This window comes from Zalophus californianus, chromosome 6 (genome assembly GCF_009762305.2).
Source record: "Zalophus californianus isolate mZalCal1 chromosome 6, mZalCal1.pri.v2, whole genome shotgun sequence".
NCBI lineage: Eukaryota > Metazoa > Chordata > Mammalia > Carnivora > Otariidae > Zalophus > Zalophus californianus.
The window spans coordinates 36,336,673-36,356,672 of NC_045600.1; the positions used below are offsets into that span (position 1 = coordinate 36,336,673).

At 36.7% G+C, this 20,000-nt stretch overlaps 1 pseudogene; it reads right to left on the reverse strand.

Moving 5' to 3' along the window:
- Positions 1–11,707: 11,707 nt before the first annotated feature.
- Positions 11,708–17,061, reverse strand: LOC113909330 (annotated as a pseudogene).
- Between the last annotated feature and the right edge of the window lie 2,939 nt (positions 17,062–20,000).

A 20,000-nucleotide genomic window follows, 5' to 3' on the forward strand; every position in this document is an offset into this window, starting at 1 on the left:
CTAACTCCATGCAGGTTAACGACCGGGGGGTAGGAAGAACGTCACAAACTCCCTCAAAAAAGCTTTTCTGCCCGACTTCATCAAGGAACTTCTCTAACCTTCCTGGACTCCTGGGTCTTGGAGGTGGGAGTAAGAGAGACGATGTGCAAATTAGCTACCAAACCTTGATCAAGTCATCTAACCTTTGTAGACCCTTTGTAAAATGAGGACTTGGGATTAGATGACCTTTAAGATCTTGGTCAGTATTTCTTATAACGTGGTCCAGACTTCAGGATTACCTGGAAGGAAGGCGAGGCCCTTGTTAAAATGCAGAATACTGGGTCCTTCCCTCCCCCTACACAAGAACGGCCTCAGTCTTACGGCGCCATATGCATCTTCCAGATCTGAAACTCACTGGAAGCTGGATCCTTGGGAATCCATCCTGCAGGTGCCATTTAGATATACTAACAAATTACTCAATGCCCTTGGACTCAGGATGATGTCAGTTGACTCCCACTTACCTCCTGTACAGCTATGGCAGCATTACTAAGGCACTGGAAGTCCTGAATGAAAGATACTGTATGAACTCACTATTATTACATAAATACGTGATTTTAAAATATTTATTGTGTTTGTATTGCAATCAAATTAAACTGCTTATAAATCCGAGTTCATATATATTGTATGGCTACAGAGTCTTGTCTGCATTACTTAATTAAACTTGGTGGTTATGATCTAAACCAAATGGTAAGTAGCAGACTATTAGAGTTTTGATGATGCATTCAATTAACACATAATAATGAAAAAAATTCATCGTAAATTTTACCCACAGTTTGGGACAATTATTTCAAAAACTTGTACTTCTGTGAGTACCAGATGATTCAGTTGTTATTTGACATGCACATTTTATTGATGGTCAATAGCTCAACTCAACAAAACAGCACAGTGTCTATCTATGTGCCATTCCTTGTAATCCAAGAGAATCATTCTGATAGTATCCCCTTTCTTCGTAGACTACCCAGGTTTGCATTATTTATTATTAATGGCATGGGTCACAACAAAGGTCTATAAAGCATGAAGATCCTTCTGGTCCTACGGTGTCTTTTCAGAGAACCATTTTGCCCGGTACCATACATACAAAGGGCCAATTTCAGGAAAGTCTGGACTCTAGGGTTTATGGAGCTGTCTACAAAGCATGGTCTGTTATTTTCCTTGCCTGTTCTATTCATGCTATTCATTTCCATTTTACATTGGTTGCTTCCTTTAGAGTAAATGCTGCAAAATCATCATGGCAACAGTCTCTGGAGAAAATATTATGAATCATTTCTTATTGTTCCCTTCTAGGCATCTATGTTACAAGTCCTCAAAGTGAAAGGACTATTGTTCCGTATTGTATCTAGTGCACTTAAGAGAGTCCAGAATAAAGTGTCTCAAAATGTTTGCAGATGTCCCCAGTTAGAGTCTTTTAATGATCTATGGTGTCTCCTAGCCATGTCTGTTTGGATATAAAAGTAAAATCTACTTTTAAATCAGCAAATTACACTAATGACGGGAGCACTGAAACAGATCCTCCATACTTTGAAATGAAAATAAAATGTAATGCTAAGCCAAACAGAGACACACCCAGTTCTTTTGAAACACAACACTGAGATGGTTCATATGCTTACACCTCTGACTTGCAGAGTCAGAGTTGCCACGAACCCAGCCCTGCCCACATTCTCCCATGCACCAAAAAACAGCGGTAATACAATAACAGAGTATATGATGTCATGCGATGCCTCTTAGCTATTATTCACATCCAGCATCTGTATTTATAGCAGAAGTTCCCATTAGGCTCAACAGACCACCTGAGAGACTTTGCCAGTTCCAATTGTGTTAAACACAAGTTTTGCAAATTGATCCAACTGAAAACACATCTATGACTTGGTACACAAGCATGCTGTGGCATATGGTGCGAACTACCAAAGCGGACATTCAATGCATACCGGCACGTTGTACTGAGCAGGACAAATAGCATAGTCTGAGGCGTTCAAGCAAGTTGGACATCCTCATGCCATTAAAGGAATTAAATTCACCACTCTTAAAGTTAGGCAGCAGCTCCTCTCTGTCACAGCACGGATTCCTCTGAACTAGAGATGTTGTTTACATTCCTGTGTACCACACTAGGCTGCCCAGTTCCTTGTCTTTGCATCCAGAGTGCCTAAATAATAATGGCAATGTATTTCATAGTGGGGGCAAATCCTAGTCTTGTTACTTGGGTGTCATGTTGAGAAGTTTGGCAAGAAAGGATACAAATTGAAGAGTAACTGAATCTCTACCAGGGGCACAGAAGGAAGAAGAATTGACACTAGTATCATATATTTATCAACCCTGATGGGGATAGAAGATAATAATGTTACATGGTTGACCAAATGGGTAAGGGAGTTTAAGAACAACACAAAGTATCTTGAGCTGAAGGGGCAGGAATTATGTTAATTAACCTGAGGCAGGGTGAGGCGTCTTACTACTTGCTTCTATTTTATCAACAGAGTTGCTACTAAAGACAAAAGGAGATTGGCTTAGAGCTAACCATTCCTTGTTAGGATGCTAAGTCGGCTGATCTCAAGGAACAATCTTTCGCCACAATATTTTTTAACACCGGGAGCACTTGTATGAGCCCGGGGATGAAAATAGCTGGCCAGGAAAACAGCTCTGTTCCTCTTTGTCCAAGATTCCAGTCACACCCTGTAAAGGTCTGAGCTCCTTATCTCATTCTGGTCTTGCTTCCTGCCAAACCTGGAAACTAACAGAAATAAATGTTGCCTAATTGCTTCCTTGTCCAGTGTGATTTCTCTGACCATTGTCCTGATTCAAGTAAAAAGTTGGGTCCGACAACATGCAGTGTCCACTGTCAATTTATGCAGTGGATGGTCTCTCCTTAAAATACTGAGCCAATCAATCAGGTGTCTGCCAATTGAGTCATACAGGCAACCTTCTAGGGTTTGATGAAAAACTAAAACAAATATGCCTCAATTCAGTGAAAACATATACATAAAGTGCCATGCACGGAGTCTGGCAGGCAAGAAGCACTTAACAAATAATCGCTGTTATTGCAATAATTTCAGTCAGTAACAACAAGTATTATTTCAAAAGCACTTTTATTGCATTGATATAGTATTGGATTAAAAAAAATCCCATAACTCACCTCATTTTACACAGAAGACAGACAAGCCTAAGAATAAAATATTTGCCTAAGGACATTAAACTAGTATTGGCAGTCCCTGGATTAGAACCTAGAGAAGTTTTTAGCAGAAATAAATGTATCATTTAGAGGAATCCTGTTGTATATCTTGTTTGTCTTACTCTCAAATGCAAAACATTGAATTAATCATACTGCTCAGTTTACAATAAAATAGAATAAAAATAAGAGACATCAGCATCTCTCTCAAGCCAATGAAGGTCTAATGGATCAAATTAGAGATATAAAAAATCTAACAACATAATAAAGTAGGTCTCATGGATATATTCAAATTTACACCTCAAAAATAGAGAGTATTCTTTCCTCCCAAACACATATGGACTTGGTCATGAAAATTGACTTTGTACCGTGTCACTTCTCCATAACAGAACTAGAAATAATGCAAATAGTATTTTAATTAAATAATAAAAGTAATAAACATATAATAATACTAAAAATTGATAAGAAAATCAGAAAACAATCTTTTCTACCTAAAAATTTTGAAGTGTGGTATTAAAGAAGTATTGGATGAAATGAAAACTAGTATACAAATTGAATTTCATAATTTCTAAAAACAAAAAAAGATAATAGAAACAATATACATCAGAATCTATAAAAAAAACAAATCAGTGATTAGGGGAAAATCTGCAGCCTTCAAATATTTATATAATGAAAACAAAAGAATAATTATAAATGAATTCTATTTCTAACTCAAAAAGCTATACCAGGGACGCCTGCATGGCTCAGTCGGTTAAGCATCTGCCTTTGGCTCAGGTTGTAATTCCGGGGTCCTGGGATCAAGTCCTGTTTTGGGCTCCCTGCTCAGGGGGGAGCCTGCTTCTCCCTCTGCCTGCCGCTCCCCCTGCTTGTGCTTTTTCTCTCTCTCCCTGACAAATAAATGAATAAAATCTTTTTTAAAAATTTTGTTAAAAAAAAAAGCTATACCAAAGAAAAGCAGGAGGAAGAAAATAAAGATTAAAAACAGAAATCAATGCGGTTGAATACAGAGAACCAATAGACTAATAAATAAATCAACCTGCTGACTATTTGGGAAAAAAAGATTTTAATGACAGACCACTAATAAACCTAATCCAGAAAGAAAGCGTAAACTTTCAAAATAAGAAACAATAAGAGAGATAGTCATTAAAACAGAAAGTGACATGGTATTATGTAATTATTTTCATAGTATTAGACTGCAATATGCCAAAATTAATCCCACTAAATATAGAAAGCCTGGACAAACCAGTTTTATTAGAAGAAATAAAGAAAGATATCCAATAACTATCCACACGAAAAAGTACCAGGCTCGGATGGCTTCACAAAGAAATTCTAAATCCCTAAAGATCTGATACCTAGATAATACATACATTGTATCAGAGCATTTTAAAAGAAAAAGGCATTCCAATTTGGTTTTTTGAAGCCAGTATAACATCAATATCAAAATACGACAAATATTGTTCAACTCTCGCTTATGGATACGATGTAAAAAATTCTAAGCCAAATATTAGCAGCAGAATCCCAAAGAATATTTTAAAAAATTATGCAATCCTGTTCCTTAGTATTTACTCAAATGGGCTGACAACATCTATCCATACATAGACACACATGGATGTTTATAGCAGTTTTATTTGTAATTGCCAAAACTTGGAAGCAACTAAGATATCCCTCAGTAGATGAATAGATAAATAAATTGTAGTACATCCAGACAATGGAATATTATTCAGTGCTAAAAAGAAATGAGCTATTAAGCCATGAAAAGACACAGAGGAAATTCTTTTTTTTTTTTTTTAAGATTTTATTTATTTATTTGACAGTGAGATACGAGAGAGAGAGGGAACACAAGCCTGGGGAGTGGGAGAGGGAGAAGCTGGCTTCCCGCTGAGCCCGATGCGGGACTCGATCCCAGGACCCTGGGATCATGACCTGAACCGAAGGTAGATGCTTAATGACTGAGCCACCCAGGAGCCCCTTCTAGGTGTATTTTGGGATCACGAACTGAGCTGAAGGCAGAAGCTCAACAACTGAGCCACCCAGGCACCCGGAGGAAATTCTTTTTTTAAGTAGGCTCCATACCCAGCATCATGGAGCCCAACATGGGGCTTGAACTCACAACCCTGAGATCAAGACCTGAACTGAGATCAAGAGGCAGTGGCTTAACCAGCTGAGCCACCCAGACACAGAGGAAACCTAAATGCATGTTACTAAGTGAAAGAAGCTAATCTGAAAAGGCTACATACTGTATGACTCCAACAATATGACATCCTAAAAAAGGCAAAACTATGGGGACAGTAAAATGATCAGTGTTTTCCAGGGGGTCAGGGGAAAGGATGAATAGGTAGACCACAAAGGACTCCTAGGGCATCGAAACTATTCTGCATGATAATACAACGGTGGATACATGTCATTACACAATTATCATAGAATATACAACACCAAGAGCAAACCCTCATGTAAACTATGGACTTTGAGTGATAATGATTTATCAGTATAAGTATATTGATTATAACAAATGTTCCTGGTGGGGGATGTTGATAATGTGTAGAGGACAGGAAATATACAGGAACTCTCTGTACTTTCCTCTCAATTTTGGTGTAAACCTGAAACTGCTCTAAAAAATAAGTCTTTTAAAACTTTAAAAAACAAAACCACAAACAGCAACAACAAAAAGTCTTTATGACCAAGATGGATTTATTCTAAGAACATAAGGATGGTTTGACATTGAGAAACCGTTAATATAATTTATCCAATAATATAATATTTACCAGGAGGAAATGATAAGATTAGTTCCACAGATGCTGAAAAGATCTTTGACACAATTCAATATCTATCTGTTTTTTAAAAATTCAATAAAATAGGGCGCCTGGGTGGCTCAGTTGGTTAAGCGACTGCTTTCGGCTCAGGTCATGATCCTGGAGTCCCGGGATCGAGTCCCGCATCGGGCTCCCTGCTCGGCAGGGAGTCTGCTTCTCCCTCTTACCCTCTTCCCTCTCATGCTCTCTACCTCTCATTCTCTCTCTCTCTCAAATAAATAAATAAAATCTTTAAAAAAAATAAATAGATAAATAAATAAATAAAAATTCAATAAAATAGAAATTGATAGATACTTCATAACATAATAAAATATACCTCAGCCTCTTACTTACCAGGGAAAGATTAGAGGCATTCTTACTAAGGTCAGAAACAAAGCAAGAATGCCCACTATCTCCACGATAACTTACTATTTTAATGGAGATTAGTCAATGTAATAAGACAAGACAATTCAATTAAAGGCACAAAATTGAAAAGAAGTGAAATTACATTTGCCTATGTTATGAAAATACACCTAGAAGGGGCGCCTGGGTGTCTCAGTCATTGTCTGCCTTCCGCTCAGGTCATGGTCCCAGGGTCCTGGAATTGAGCCCCACATCGGGCTCCCTGCTCAGCGGGAGGCCTGCTTCTCCCTCTGCCTCTGCCCGCTGCTTGTGTTCTCTCTCTCTCTCAAATAAACAAATAAAATCTTTAAAACAAAAAAAGAAAAAAAGAAAATAGACCTAGAAAATTCCAAAAATCAATACTAAAACCAACACAGACATTAAAGAATTCAGTAACATTGCTATATTTAAAACTAACATATAAAATTAACATATAAAAACAATATCCTTCATACATATCAAACAATAAAAGACTTAATGTAAAACTAAACCCTGTTTACAAAAGCAACAAAAAAATAAAATACTTAAGGGTAGACTTAACAAGAAACATACAAACTTATATGAGAAAAATCTTCTAAAAACTCATTTTTTCAAAGCCTTGAACAAATGAAAAGGATTCCTTGCTCTTGGATAAAGGAAGTAAAATAAAAAAGATGTCAATTTTCCTCAAAATTAACATCTATATGTAAGGAAATGCCATAATGGTACTAACGTGATTTTTTTTGTTTTGTTTTCTGAAGTTAAGTTGATCGGCAAAGTCAGAAAACAATGACAAACTGGGAGAAAATACTGAGATTTATATGACAAGTAAAGGCCTAATTACCATAATGTATGTTTAAAAATGAGTAGAATCACCAAAATCCAATAGAAAAAATGGGCAAAACACATGAACAGAAAATTCACAGGAAAAGACATATAAATGGATCTCAAACATACGAGATGATGTCCAACTTCATAAGAGAAATCCAAATTATTTAGTACCTATTGGTTTGGCAAAGATTCAAAAGTCTGACAATGTACTCCGTTCATGTGTCTCTGTGGAAAAACACTCTCGTATGTTGTTACTGAGAGCAAAATGGTCCAATCCTATATAGAGGAAAAGTTGGCAATATCTCGTAAAAGCTACATATAATCCCACTAAGAATTTGCCCGGAGGAAGAAAAAACAAAACAAAATATGCACAAGGTTTTCCACTGCAGCACTACTTGTCCCACTACCAGGCGGTTTCTCTTAGGTTTTGTCAGTGGGAGATGGACATAGGAAGGCAGGAGAAGGGGAGAAGAAGCTCCTGCTTCCAGTTTCCGGTTCCAATCAGATCCCTCCAGCAGCATGAGGGCAGCTATATCTGCAGCCTTCTGCTGCTGTTTGGCACTCACAGCTTCAACCGCTTGGCACCTTCTAGAAGTTCCAACACCAATCTCAGAATGCTCCTCTAAACCTCAGAGCCCTAGCTGTGGGGCATCCGAGAACCAGTCCCATGGTGCCTAACAAAGATCATAGGTAGGCAGTGGTTGCAGAGAACTGAGCACAGCCTGTGGGAGCCCCTCCTCCAGGTCCCTAGATGCTATTCATGCTATCTCTTCCATTTTGTTCCCCACTGTCTTCTTCCTACAGTTATTAATTCCAGGAGACCTAAATAAGTGGAAGGATGTATCTTGTTCATGTAATGGCAATCAGCAAACTACCCTTGGCAGAGACATCATCAAGATTGGGGTCTCTGAATGATCACATAAAGCAAAACCAGTCTCCAGGCTAAAACACTTACTTCGGAGCTGTTACTTGAAAAATAAAAATGTCTGTATTATTTAAGCCCTCTATTTTGGGTTCTTCTTTCTATAACAACTTGGCCTTGTACACACTAAGATAACTGGATTAAAGATTTGATGTGAAACCAAAAATTTTTAAACTTTCAGAAGAAAATAGAAATTATCTTTATAACATCTGGATATGAAATGATTTCTTAAAGAAGGCACAACAAGCATTAACCATTAAAAAAAAACCCACCTTAAAATTAAGAACTGTTCATTAAAATACGCTTATACTAAAGGAGTGAAAAATGAGTTTTCATCACAAGAACATTTTTCTTATTTTTTTCTTTTCTTTTTATTGTATCTACATGAGAACACGGATGTTACCTAAACATGTTGCAGTAATCATTTCACAATATATATAAACCAAACCATCATGTTATACACCTTAAACTTATACAGTAATGTATGTCAATTTGTTCTCAATAAAACTGGAAAAAAATAATAAAAAATAAAGATTAGAAAAGGGAGGGCTGAAAAGACAAATCACAGAAAGGAGATATTTTTGGCACATATAATGGACAAAGATCAAGAATCCAGAATATATTGTGAACATTAAGGGGAAACTACTAAAATGGAGTCAGAAGGTTCTGTAGTGGGAGCTCTCATGCCCTACCACTTGTCAATTTCAGACCCAAAGGAAGAGAGGGACTTTGCAGGTGGATACTACTTTATTATCCCTGCAGGAGGAAGAAAGGTTTATCTCCTTCCCTAGCAACAGCCCAGCTCGTGAGAGACTGTCAGAACTCAGCCAATGAAAAACTACTATACTTCCCATTCCCAATTAATGTCAATGGACTTTTTGTTTATAACAGCCTTCCCAACTTCTCCCTTTCCTCTATATAAGAGCTTACCTCTCCTTTGTTTGTTGGGCTTGGCTACGGACTTTGCCATAGCTAGCTTGTCCCAGATCACAATTCTTTGCTACTGCTGAAAAAACTCATCTTTTGGTAAAAAAATAACTGGAAGTTTTATTTTTAAGGTTAACAACATGGGGATACCTGGGTGGCTCAGTTGCTTTAAGCATCTAACTCTTGATTTTGGCTCAGGGCATGATCTCAGGGGCATGAGGTCAAGCCCCTCATCAGGCTCCACACTGGGCATAGAGCCAGCTTGGGATTCTCTCTCTCCCACTCCCCCCCAATTGCCCCCACTCACATGTGCACTTGCTTTCTCTCAATAAATAAATAAATAAATAAATAAATAAATAAATAAATAAATAAATAAATGAAGGTTAACAACATGTAGAACTTCTACAAAGTCAATGAGAAATAGTAGACAAATAGAATACTTGAACTGTAACTTTAGAGAAAACACAAATGGTCAATAAGTGGGAAAAAATATTCCACCTTATTACTAATCAAAATTTAAAATAAGACCATAGTGAGGTAACATTCTTACCCACTACCTATTGGAAAAATTAAGAAATCAGAAAATACCAAGTGCTAATGAAGACGTAGATCAATAGGAACTCTTATACACTGCTAGTGCCAGTTGGTAAGTTGTTTTGAAGATCAGTCTCACATTATCTTGTAAAACTAAACATCTGCAAACTCTAAGACAGAAGATTTCCATTTCTAGGTATACCGTGTATATCTGGAGCCAGCACAAAATGTACACATATGTGATATGGACAAAAATGTATATGTATAGGGGCACCTGGGTGGCTCAGTCAGTTAAGTGTCCAAACTTGATTTCAGCTCAGGTCATGATCTCGGGGCCCTGGGACCCAGCCTCCTATCCGGCTCCACGCTCAGCAGGGAGTGTGCTCATCCTTCTTCCTCTCCCTCTCCCTGTGCTCGCTCTCTCTTTCTCTCATGCTCTCAAATAAATAAAATCTTTTTAAAAAAAATGACTCCTATATGTTTCTAGTAGTATTATTTTTAAAATAAACTTTACTGAGGAGTAACTTGTTTAGAATAAAATGCACAGATTTTAAGTGTGCAGTTCAATGAGGTTTTTTTTAAGATTTATATATTTGAGAGAGAGAGTGAGATGGGGGAGGAGCAGAGAGAGAATCTCAAGCAGACTCCCCGCTGAGTGCAGAGCTGAACATGGGGCTCAATCCCAAGACCCATGAGATCAGGACCTGAGCCAAAATCACGAGTCGGATGCTTAAATGACTGAGCCACCCAGGCACCCCAATTGCATGAGTTTTAATGAACATATATACATGTGCTACCATTTCCACAATCAAAATATAGAACATTTACATAACTCCAGAAAATTCCCCTGTACTTCTTCGTAGTCAATTCCTTCCTCCAGGCAACAATTGATGTGAGTTCTATCAGCATAGACTGGTTTTATTTGTTCTAGAATTTATATAAATGAAATTATATAGTACACATTCTTTTGTGTTGGCTTCTTTCCCTCAAAAGAATGTTTCTGAGATTTGTTGGGGGAGAAGAAATTTCTGTTACTCCTCAAGGTCCTTCTAGATGGACTAAGAGAGTCAAATTGCCATGAAACAGATTAACAGGAGAAAATCAAATTTACCTTCATAAGTATAGGAAGAAAATAAAATCTACCTTCATAGGTATACAGAATCCACATAGAAAATCAAATTTACCTTTATAGGTATAGGGAATCCACATAGACATAGAATTCCACAGACAGTCAGGCAACATGAAGTTTATCTGAGCTAAGGAGAGGGGTAGAGGTCTGGGTATACAAAGCAAAGGAAGACCATTAGCAGGAAGGTGAGAGATGTTTGGAAAATAAAGGTTGCCCTGTTCTGCAGATAAGTTTCTTAGGTAAAGAGGAATCTCTGTTAATGGTTCTCTTCCTGGTACAGGCAGGTAGTGGAGGGGGGAGGTTGTTTTCTTTTTTCTTTTTTTTTTTCAGACAAAAAAAATCACATTTATTTCAATAGTTCAAAGTGCAAATACAGCACGTCAGTTCACATTTCAAGATACAGTTTTAAGTATAATGAAAACTTGAAATACAAAAATGAAAGCGTCAATAGCAGAAATAAAGCTCAATTTTTTAAAAAATTCAAGTAACCCGAAAACCTTTAGACTAAAATATTCCACTTACAACAATTCAGAAATGCCTTAATTTATAGATACTAGTAGTACAGTGCAATCCCAAAAGACTTCTCAAAGAAAGAGAATCACCCCAAACTGGTCGGCTCAGGACAAGAGTGAAGTTCTTGGTACTGGCTATTCCTGATTCGGCAACCTCACTCACTGTCAATTGATATGGTTCAACCCATGATACTTTGATGTTTAGGCAAATTCTAAAAAATGTTTAAAGTTCAATATGAGGCCAACACCCTACTAAGAGTTTCTGAAATGGCCACTATATATTTAAAAGATTTTAAAGACCAATTTCAACTTCAGGCCTATGGTATTACTGGGGGAAAGACAGAAATTAATACTTCTTCCATTACTTAAAACCTTTCTGTAAGGCTAGCAACATGGCCTTTACAACTTCCTCATGAAAATTGTACTTAAATATATACTTATTTCTACACATACAGAACTTTTATGTAAAGTAGAAAAAGTTCCCACTAGGAAGATAATTAAAGGTTGTTAATGTTCTTTGTATCACTTAGCAGCCAAGACACATGTTTATTTCTGCTCCACAGAAGCAATGTTAGCTACTCGCTTCAATTCAGGAAAGTGTGTATGTTCAGGAAGGTTTAGATGAGATATTTATTCAGTTGTTTTCTCAATCTTCTTCATCTTTTCATTGTAGGCAATAAATTGAGAGTCTGTTCTGAAAATTCTATCCCATCATGTAAATGTTGAAGCATAGTTTCCGATGAAGTTCATGTGGTGGAAATCATGATGCTGAGAACCGGCATAGAAAGGGATCAGATTTAAAGGGTTGAGAGGAATGTATAACCACTATGGACATCAATAGTTTCTATCAAATGAATAGTCACCCATGCTCAAAGGAGAATGACATGATCACATAAAAGCATGATTCCAATGAAAAACCCAGTTCCAAGAATCAGAGTTTCCAAGGGATGTGCATATTCAGTTTCCATTCCAAATGGAGCCTGAAACTCATGATGAACTTTATGAATATATTTATATATTCTTTTGTGAAGTGAGAGCCTATGCAGGAAATAGTGCCAGGTATCCTCAATCACTGCACAGCCGAAGCATCTTGCCAAAAGCAGATACCATCTTGGCATTCTTTCCCAATCATAAGGTATATTAAAATACTCTGTAAAATAATAAGTTCCACAGATCAAGGAAGCTGAATACAAAAGTGATTAAAGAGAAGTACTTTAAAACATTTCCATTGGTTTTCCCATGTTTCTGGTTTATCCTGGACAACCGTGCAGGAACTGCGGGCCACCGTCACCCAGACTCAGCCAGGTGCTGCAGCCTCAGAACCTGCCTCTCAGCGTCTGGGGAGGTTGTTTTCTGAAAACAACTAGGTTTTGATTGCTTTTAAGTCAAGATAATTTCCATGCCAAAGTTGCTTATCTTAGGGCAGCCTGCTCTTGCCCCTACAGATTCAACCGTTTTTTGCATGTAACAGCAGTTTCTTCATTTTTGTTGTTAATTAATTTTCTATTGTATATCACACTCACTGATGGCCACTGGATTGTTTCTATTTGGGGTTATTGTAGATAAATCTGCATAAATATTCTGTACAAGTCAGATTATAAGCATACGTTTCCATTTCTCTTGGGTAAATACCTAGGAATGTAATTGCTAGGGAACTGAATAAATATATGCTTAATTTTTTTAAAAAGATTTTATTTATTTATTTGAGAGAGAAAGCATACAGCCAAGGGGGAGGGGTAGAGGGAGATGGAGAAGCAGACTCCCCACTGAGCAGAGAGGACACTGGAATCCTGACCTGCACAGAAGGCAGACGCTTAACTGACGGAGCCACCCAGGCGCCCCTTTCCTTTAGCATTTCTTATGTCAGCATTATTTATAATAGCAAAGCAAATGAAAGGCTCCCAAATGTCCATAGATAAAAGAGTAGATTAATAAAATGAGTTATTTTCTTACTAGAGGGTATCATCTAACAGTGAAAATGAAATAACTACCTACAAAAAGACAACTTGTAGAAATAGAATATTAAGAGCTCTGGCTTTTATTCTATATGAGATGATAATTCATGGTAGTGATTTGAGCAGAGGAAGAATATTATCTGCCTTACATTTTAACAGCATTCTTCTGAGTGCTGTTTTGAGGCTACACTATGTGTGAGGAGGAGGGCAAGGGCAGAAGCTGGCAGATCCACTCTGAGGCTATTGTAATAATTCAGGCAACAGACGATGGTGTCTTGGACCAAGATGGCAGCAGTGGGATGATGAGAAGTTGTAGATTCCGGATATATTTTGAAGGTACATTCAACATAATTTGAGAGGTGTTAGTAAAGGTGAGGAATCAAGTAGTATTAGAATGAGAGGAAAATGAATCAGTTTTAAAGTAAGTTTTCAAATAATAGCATAGTTGGTACAATGATATTGCAGTAATATGAAGCATAGTAAGTGAAAGGAATCAGTGACCCCAATGTTTTTAGTCTGAACAAATGGAAGAATAAAGTCTTATATTATTGTCTGCACTTTTCTATAGGTTAGAAATATTTTATTATACACAAATGCTGAGAATATTTTTTTATTATTATGTTATATTAATCACCATACATTACATCATTAGTTTTTGATGTGGTGTTCCATGATTGTTTGCATATAACACCCAGTGCTCCATGCAGAACATGCCCTCTTTAATACCCATCACCAGGCTAACCCATCCCCCCTCACCCCCCGCCCCTCTAGAACCCTCAGTTTGTTTCTCAGAGTCCATAGTCTTGCTGAGAATATTTTTAATAATTATAAATATGAATTAAAATATTAATTAAGAATTTGGAGATTTTCAAAATTAAGGAATGAGATACTAAAAAACACTGGTGGGAGTATATCAAAGACAAATGTGTATCTTAAAAGTTTTCCATAAGATTTTGTATTACAATAATCCTTATGTATGCATGATAACAGTGGTTTTATCAATTTTTAACAGTTTATTTATTTATTTATTTTTTAAAGATTTTATTTATTCATTTGCGAGAGAGACAGAGAGAGAACAAGCAGGGGGAAAGGCAGAGGGAGAGGGAGAAGCAGACTCCCCACCGAGCAAGGAGCCCGATGTGGGACTCGATCCCAGGACCCTGGGATCATGACCTGAGCCGAAGGCAGACACTCAACCATCTGAGCCACCCAGGCGCCCTTAACAGTTTTTTTATTGATGCATCTTTAGCACCTAGAAAAAGGGCAGACACATAATATGCATTCAGTAGACACTTGTTGAATAAATGAGCAAAGAGAGCCTCATTTATTCTCCAGATCCAATTCTTTCCTTATTATTTAAACTCCACGAATGTTGTTTGATTTACACTGTTCTGCATGTTAAAAATTAAGAGACAGCAATATATTTGTGTCATTATTATCAGATATTTATTATCAATTATCATTATTATTAATGATAAGTAATAATTATTAATTATTATTATTATTATATAATAAAAAGAATTATCAATAATTACTAAATCAATCTGAAGAACTTTAAAGAAAAACACAGAGATGAATTTTTAAGAGATATTTTGATCTGCGAAATAGTTAAATTAAGAAGCTCAGATTTCCTTACATATTCTTTGCTATATGTATCTTGGAATGTGTCTACTTATAAGAGATTACAAAAAATAAGACTACCTTTTGAGATAGAATATAGAGCAGCTTATGTTCTACAGGGCAGGATTCTATGTTGGTACATTTATCATTCTTGCTAGGTGATAACAAAGCTGATTTAACAGTGTGGTTATTCAAGTATGGTTAGCATAATCACTGGGGGCTCACGTGATTATTTTAGTTGAGAATACCTAGACACACCTTTTTTTAAAAAAACAAATCTGCAACTCTCTAGATATCAATGTTTAAGACTAGGTTAAAGTAGGTATTACAATGAAAGGAATATGAGTTAAAATTATTTTTAAAATAATAGCACAGTAGGTATGATGATATTGCAAAAATTGTGAAGATAATAAGTGAAAGACTGAAGTTTTAGAAACATTGGGTTAAAGGAATAAGAAAGAGAACAGAGCACATTGTATGCCATTAATAATGAGTTATTAATTTGATAAGCTTTGGAAAGATAATTGGCATTCTCAACACATACTCCTTTTTTTTTTTAAGATTTTATTTTCAAGTAATCCCTACACCCAACATGGGGCTTGAACTTACAACCCCAAGATCAAGAGTCACAGACTCCACTGACTGAGCCAGCCAGGCGCCCCTGAACAGCTACTACTTCTAAATGATCCATGGACAATTACTCAGAGACAAAGTATAAACAGATGATATTAAAGAAAAGGTGCTACTACTTAGCTGTGGTGTTATCGTATACAAAGATATGTAGCACTCATGTCAATCAGTGGTCAGCTCAACAAGTGTCTGTTGGTCTGTTTTATGTCTCTCTTCACATACGTTATCTAATTGTGAAAGAAAAGTACAAGACTGGGGCTATATCTATGTGCTTTACCTCCTTTGGTATTGGTAGAGGAGAACATATATGTGGATATTTAATAAATATTTTAATATTAATGAAATAATAGTACATAACGATCTGATTAAAAAATGACTATTTGTTGGAGAATAATATGCATACAGGAAAATAACACATAACTACATAGTTGAATTTCTACAAACCAAATGAACTCATAAAACTTCATTTACCCTTTGTTTTTAAACTGTCTACTCTGGGGGCACCTGAGTGGCTCAGATGCCTTCCACTCAGGTCATGATCTCGGAGTCCTGGGATAGAGCCCCACATTGGGCTCCCTGCTCAGTGGGGAGTCTGCTTCTCCCTCTCCCTCTGCCTGCCGCTCCTCCTGCTCATGCTCTTTCTCTCTGGTAAATAAACAAACAAACAAACAAACAAATAAAATCTAAACTGTCTACATCGCCTGAACTTATTTATTCACGTTTACCTGAAAGAAATAGAACATTTGACCACTCACCGGGATTTCAGGCCATGTCGTATCTTAGAACTTCATAACTGTTGATGCTTTTAATATTTAAATCTACATGTGAAAATACTGAGCTTATTTTTTGTCTTATTTTTTTCTTCTGCCTCAGCTTGGGTGGGGGGGTGAATTACCATTGAAGTGTTCTCTACAGCGCCATATAGAATTCTTTTTATTTTAGACACCTTGAACTCCAACAGCAATGGGCTTTATTCCCTTTATTTCTCCTGAGTAGCCCCTTCTCCTTTGCTTAAGTAGAAGTCCAAATAGACACAACACATGCATTGTTATTTACCAATAAGATTTTCCTGCTTTGGTGTATTTTAAGTTGCTAAGCTCTAGATTATTAACAACTATAGCTTTCTTCTGGTCATTTCTCTTCTATGACAATAGTTAAACACTAAAACAGAAATGGAGAATCCACCAAATCTCACACCCAGTCCCTCATGATAATTGTGTTCTGGACTCCTTAGCTGCACCTAAAATAATAATTTTCCCTTGGCAAATTATGATTTTCAAATTCAGAAGACAACTTCACCAGGATTAGAGAAAATCACAAAGTTAGCATATTGGCTAGCAGTTTAATCAAAATTTCAAGTAGTTTTGATAATGAGCAATTATATGTTTTGAATTTCACTGGCTGATACTGTGAAACAGAATAAATTTTTTGCACCAATACTTGAAAAATTACTGATCATCTTTCTCTGGTCTTTTTCTTTTTTCCCCTTCTTGCTTATTTTTTTCTTATTCTCCTTTGTGAGTCTACCTCCATCGTATTTTTCTCCTACACTGAGTCCTTTGTAACTAAAGAGCTTCCTCCTCCTCTTCCTTGGTGTGTATGTTCACGTCTTTGTTCCTCTGAATCTCCAGCCATTTGTCTTTTTTTGTTCATCCACTAATTTTTATGTTTTCTGTCTCTGTCTCTGTTTCTCTCTTTCTGGATTCTTTCCTCCCATCTTTCCTCCCTCCCTCTTATTTCTGCTGTTCTTTCTCTTGCCTGATAGCCAAGAAATTTATCTCAAGAGCTTAGAGCAATGTATACTTGATTAATTTGAAAATCATAATGTTAGCTTTGTTTTTTTAACCCATTATATTTATTTTGTTTTTTTTAAGATTTTATTTATTTATTTGAGAGAGAGAGAGAGATTGCGCATGCATGACAGGAGCAGGGGGAGGTGCGGGGGGCGGTGAGCAGAGGGAGAGGGATAAGCAGACTCCCTGCTGAGCAGGGAGCCGGACATGACCTAGGGCTCAACCCTGGGGTCACAGCCTTAATTGAAGGCAGATGCTTAACCACTGAGCCACTCAGATGCCCCCTGTTATATTTATTTTGAACATTTATCCACAAATTTCTTTGCCATTGACAGGCTATTACAAATCAAAGTAATGATAATCATATATAATAAATTAATAATAATAAAAATACGAACACAGGTCCCATAAAGTTGTGGTTTCTTGAATATTAAAATTTTCAAAAGCATCTATTTTCTAATTAGTTATTTTTATTTATTTATTTATTTATTATTTAGAGAGAGAGAGAGACCATGCATGAGCAGGCAGAGGGCCAGAGGGAGAGGGAGACAAGCAGACTCCCTGCTGAGTGGGGAGCCCGACTCGGGGCTCAATCCCAGGACCCTGAGATCATGATTTGAGCTGAGATCAAGAGTCAGATGCTTAACTGACTGACCCACCCAGGCACCCCTTCTAATTAGTTTTTTAAATAATGTATATTATTTTGATGACTTCGATAGTCACTAAGATTCTTAGGAAAAAATGAGTATTATATTCTAACATCTTCTATTTCCAGAAGTCGCAGTGGGAAGTATGTGTCTAAAGAAAACAGTTAATGAAAACAGACCAGTACTTAGACATATGCTGGAGAAAAATCCTGAACTTTAAAAGAAAAAAAAGCATAATAATCATACAAGCATACAGGCTAAAACAAAAACCAAGAGCAAATGTCAATAACAACAAAAAGAATCAACCATGCTCAGATTTTTTCTTCTATGACACCGCATACTAGAAAGCAACAAAATAATGCCCTTGTACTTAGAAACTGAGTCCCAAGACTTCTATACTTAGTCAAGATGTCACTTCATATGTGAAGACAACAGACAGGCTCTAATATGCAAGGAGTCTGAAAATTCTTACTACTTATAACCCTTCCTGAAAAAGAGAGGATTAAAATAGAGATCTAAAAGTGGAGAAAGATCACTATATTGAAGGATTGATGGTGAGAACTAAAAACCAATTTAATCATAAAATTATATAATAATAATGTGCATAACTACATAAGTAAAATGTTTTTAACAAGTCTTAAAAGATACATAATGTAAAGGTAAAAATAACATGAATATAAGAAATGATTCCAATTCCCGAGAGAAATGGGGAAAAATAATGAGGGAGTATGGGAAAAAGTTACAATGTCCTGCTAACCATTTTTTTTTAAAGTGTGAAATTCAAAGTCTTCTAGAATATTCACAGTTTTGCATCCATCACCACAAGCCACTTTAGGATATTTTGATTACTCCAAAAAGAAACCTCACAACCCCTGAGGTCATGACACAACCCCACAACCACCACCACCCTCTGCCCTAGGCAATCACTAATCTACTTTCATAAAATTACACATAACTCAAATATAAATATGTGGTCCTTTGTGACTGGCTTCTTTCTCTTAAGTGTGTTTTTAAGGTTCATCTATTTTGTAGCAGGTACCACACTTCATTCTTTTTATAACCAAATAATATTCCATATAGATATACCACTTTCAATAGTTGAAAGGCATTTGCTTTTTCCCACCTTTTGGTTATTACAAATAAGCCTGCTATGAAAATTTGTACATAAGTTTTTGTGTGAACATATGTATTTCTTTCTCTAGGAGTGGTGAATCATATGGTAACATGGTATTTAACAATTGAGGGACTGCCAAACTGTTTTTCATAGTGGCTGCCCCATTTAATATTCCCACTAGCGATGTGTGTTTTAACTTGTACATATCCTAACCAATACTTATTTTTTTTTAAAGATTTATTTATTTATTTTTGGAGGCGGGGACAGGGGCAGAGGGAGAGAGGGAATCCTGAGCAGACTCCCCGCTGAATGGGGAGCCTGACGTGGGGCTTGATCTCACAACCCTGAGATCATGACCTGAGCTGAAACGAAGATCGGACATTCAACCGACTGAGCCACCCAGGCTCCCCTCTAGCCAATACTTTTTATCTTTTTGATTATAGCCATCCTAGTGTGAAGCGTTATCTCACTGTGGTTTTGATTTGTATTTCTCTCAGGACTAGTGATGTTAAGCATTTTCCATGTGTTTGTTGCCTTTGCCTTTTTTTTTTTGGAGTCATAATTATTAAAATATTTTGTACATTTCTTAATTGAGTTGTCTTCTGTTGTTAAGAGTTCTTCATAAATGGGCGCCTGGGTGGCTCAGTTGGTTAAGCAATGGCCTTCGGCTCAGGTCATGATCCCAGGGTCCTGGGATCAAGTCCCACATCGGGCTCCTTGCTCAGCAGGGAGCCTGCTTCTCCCTCTCCCACTGCCCCTGCTTATGTTCCCTCTCATGCTGTCTCTCTCTCTCTGTCAATTAAATAAATAAATAAAATCTTTAAAAAAAAGTTCTTCATAAATTCTGGATACTAGATGTTTATCAGATACATAACCTGCAAATATTTTCTCCCATTCAGTGGGTTGTCTTTTTACTTCTTTGATGGAGTTCTTCAAAGCTCAAAAAGTTTTAATTTTGATGTTCAATGATCTGTATTTTTCTTTTATACTTTGTACTTTTGGCATCATATTTAAGAAAAC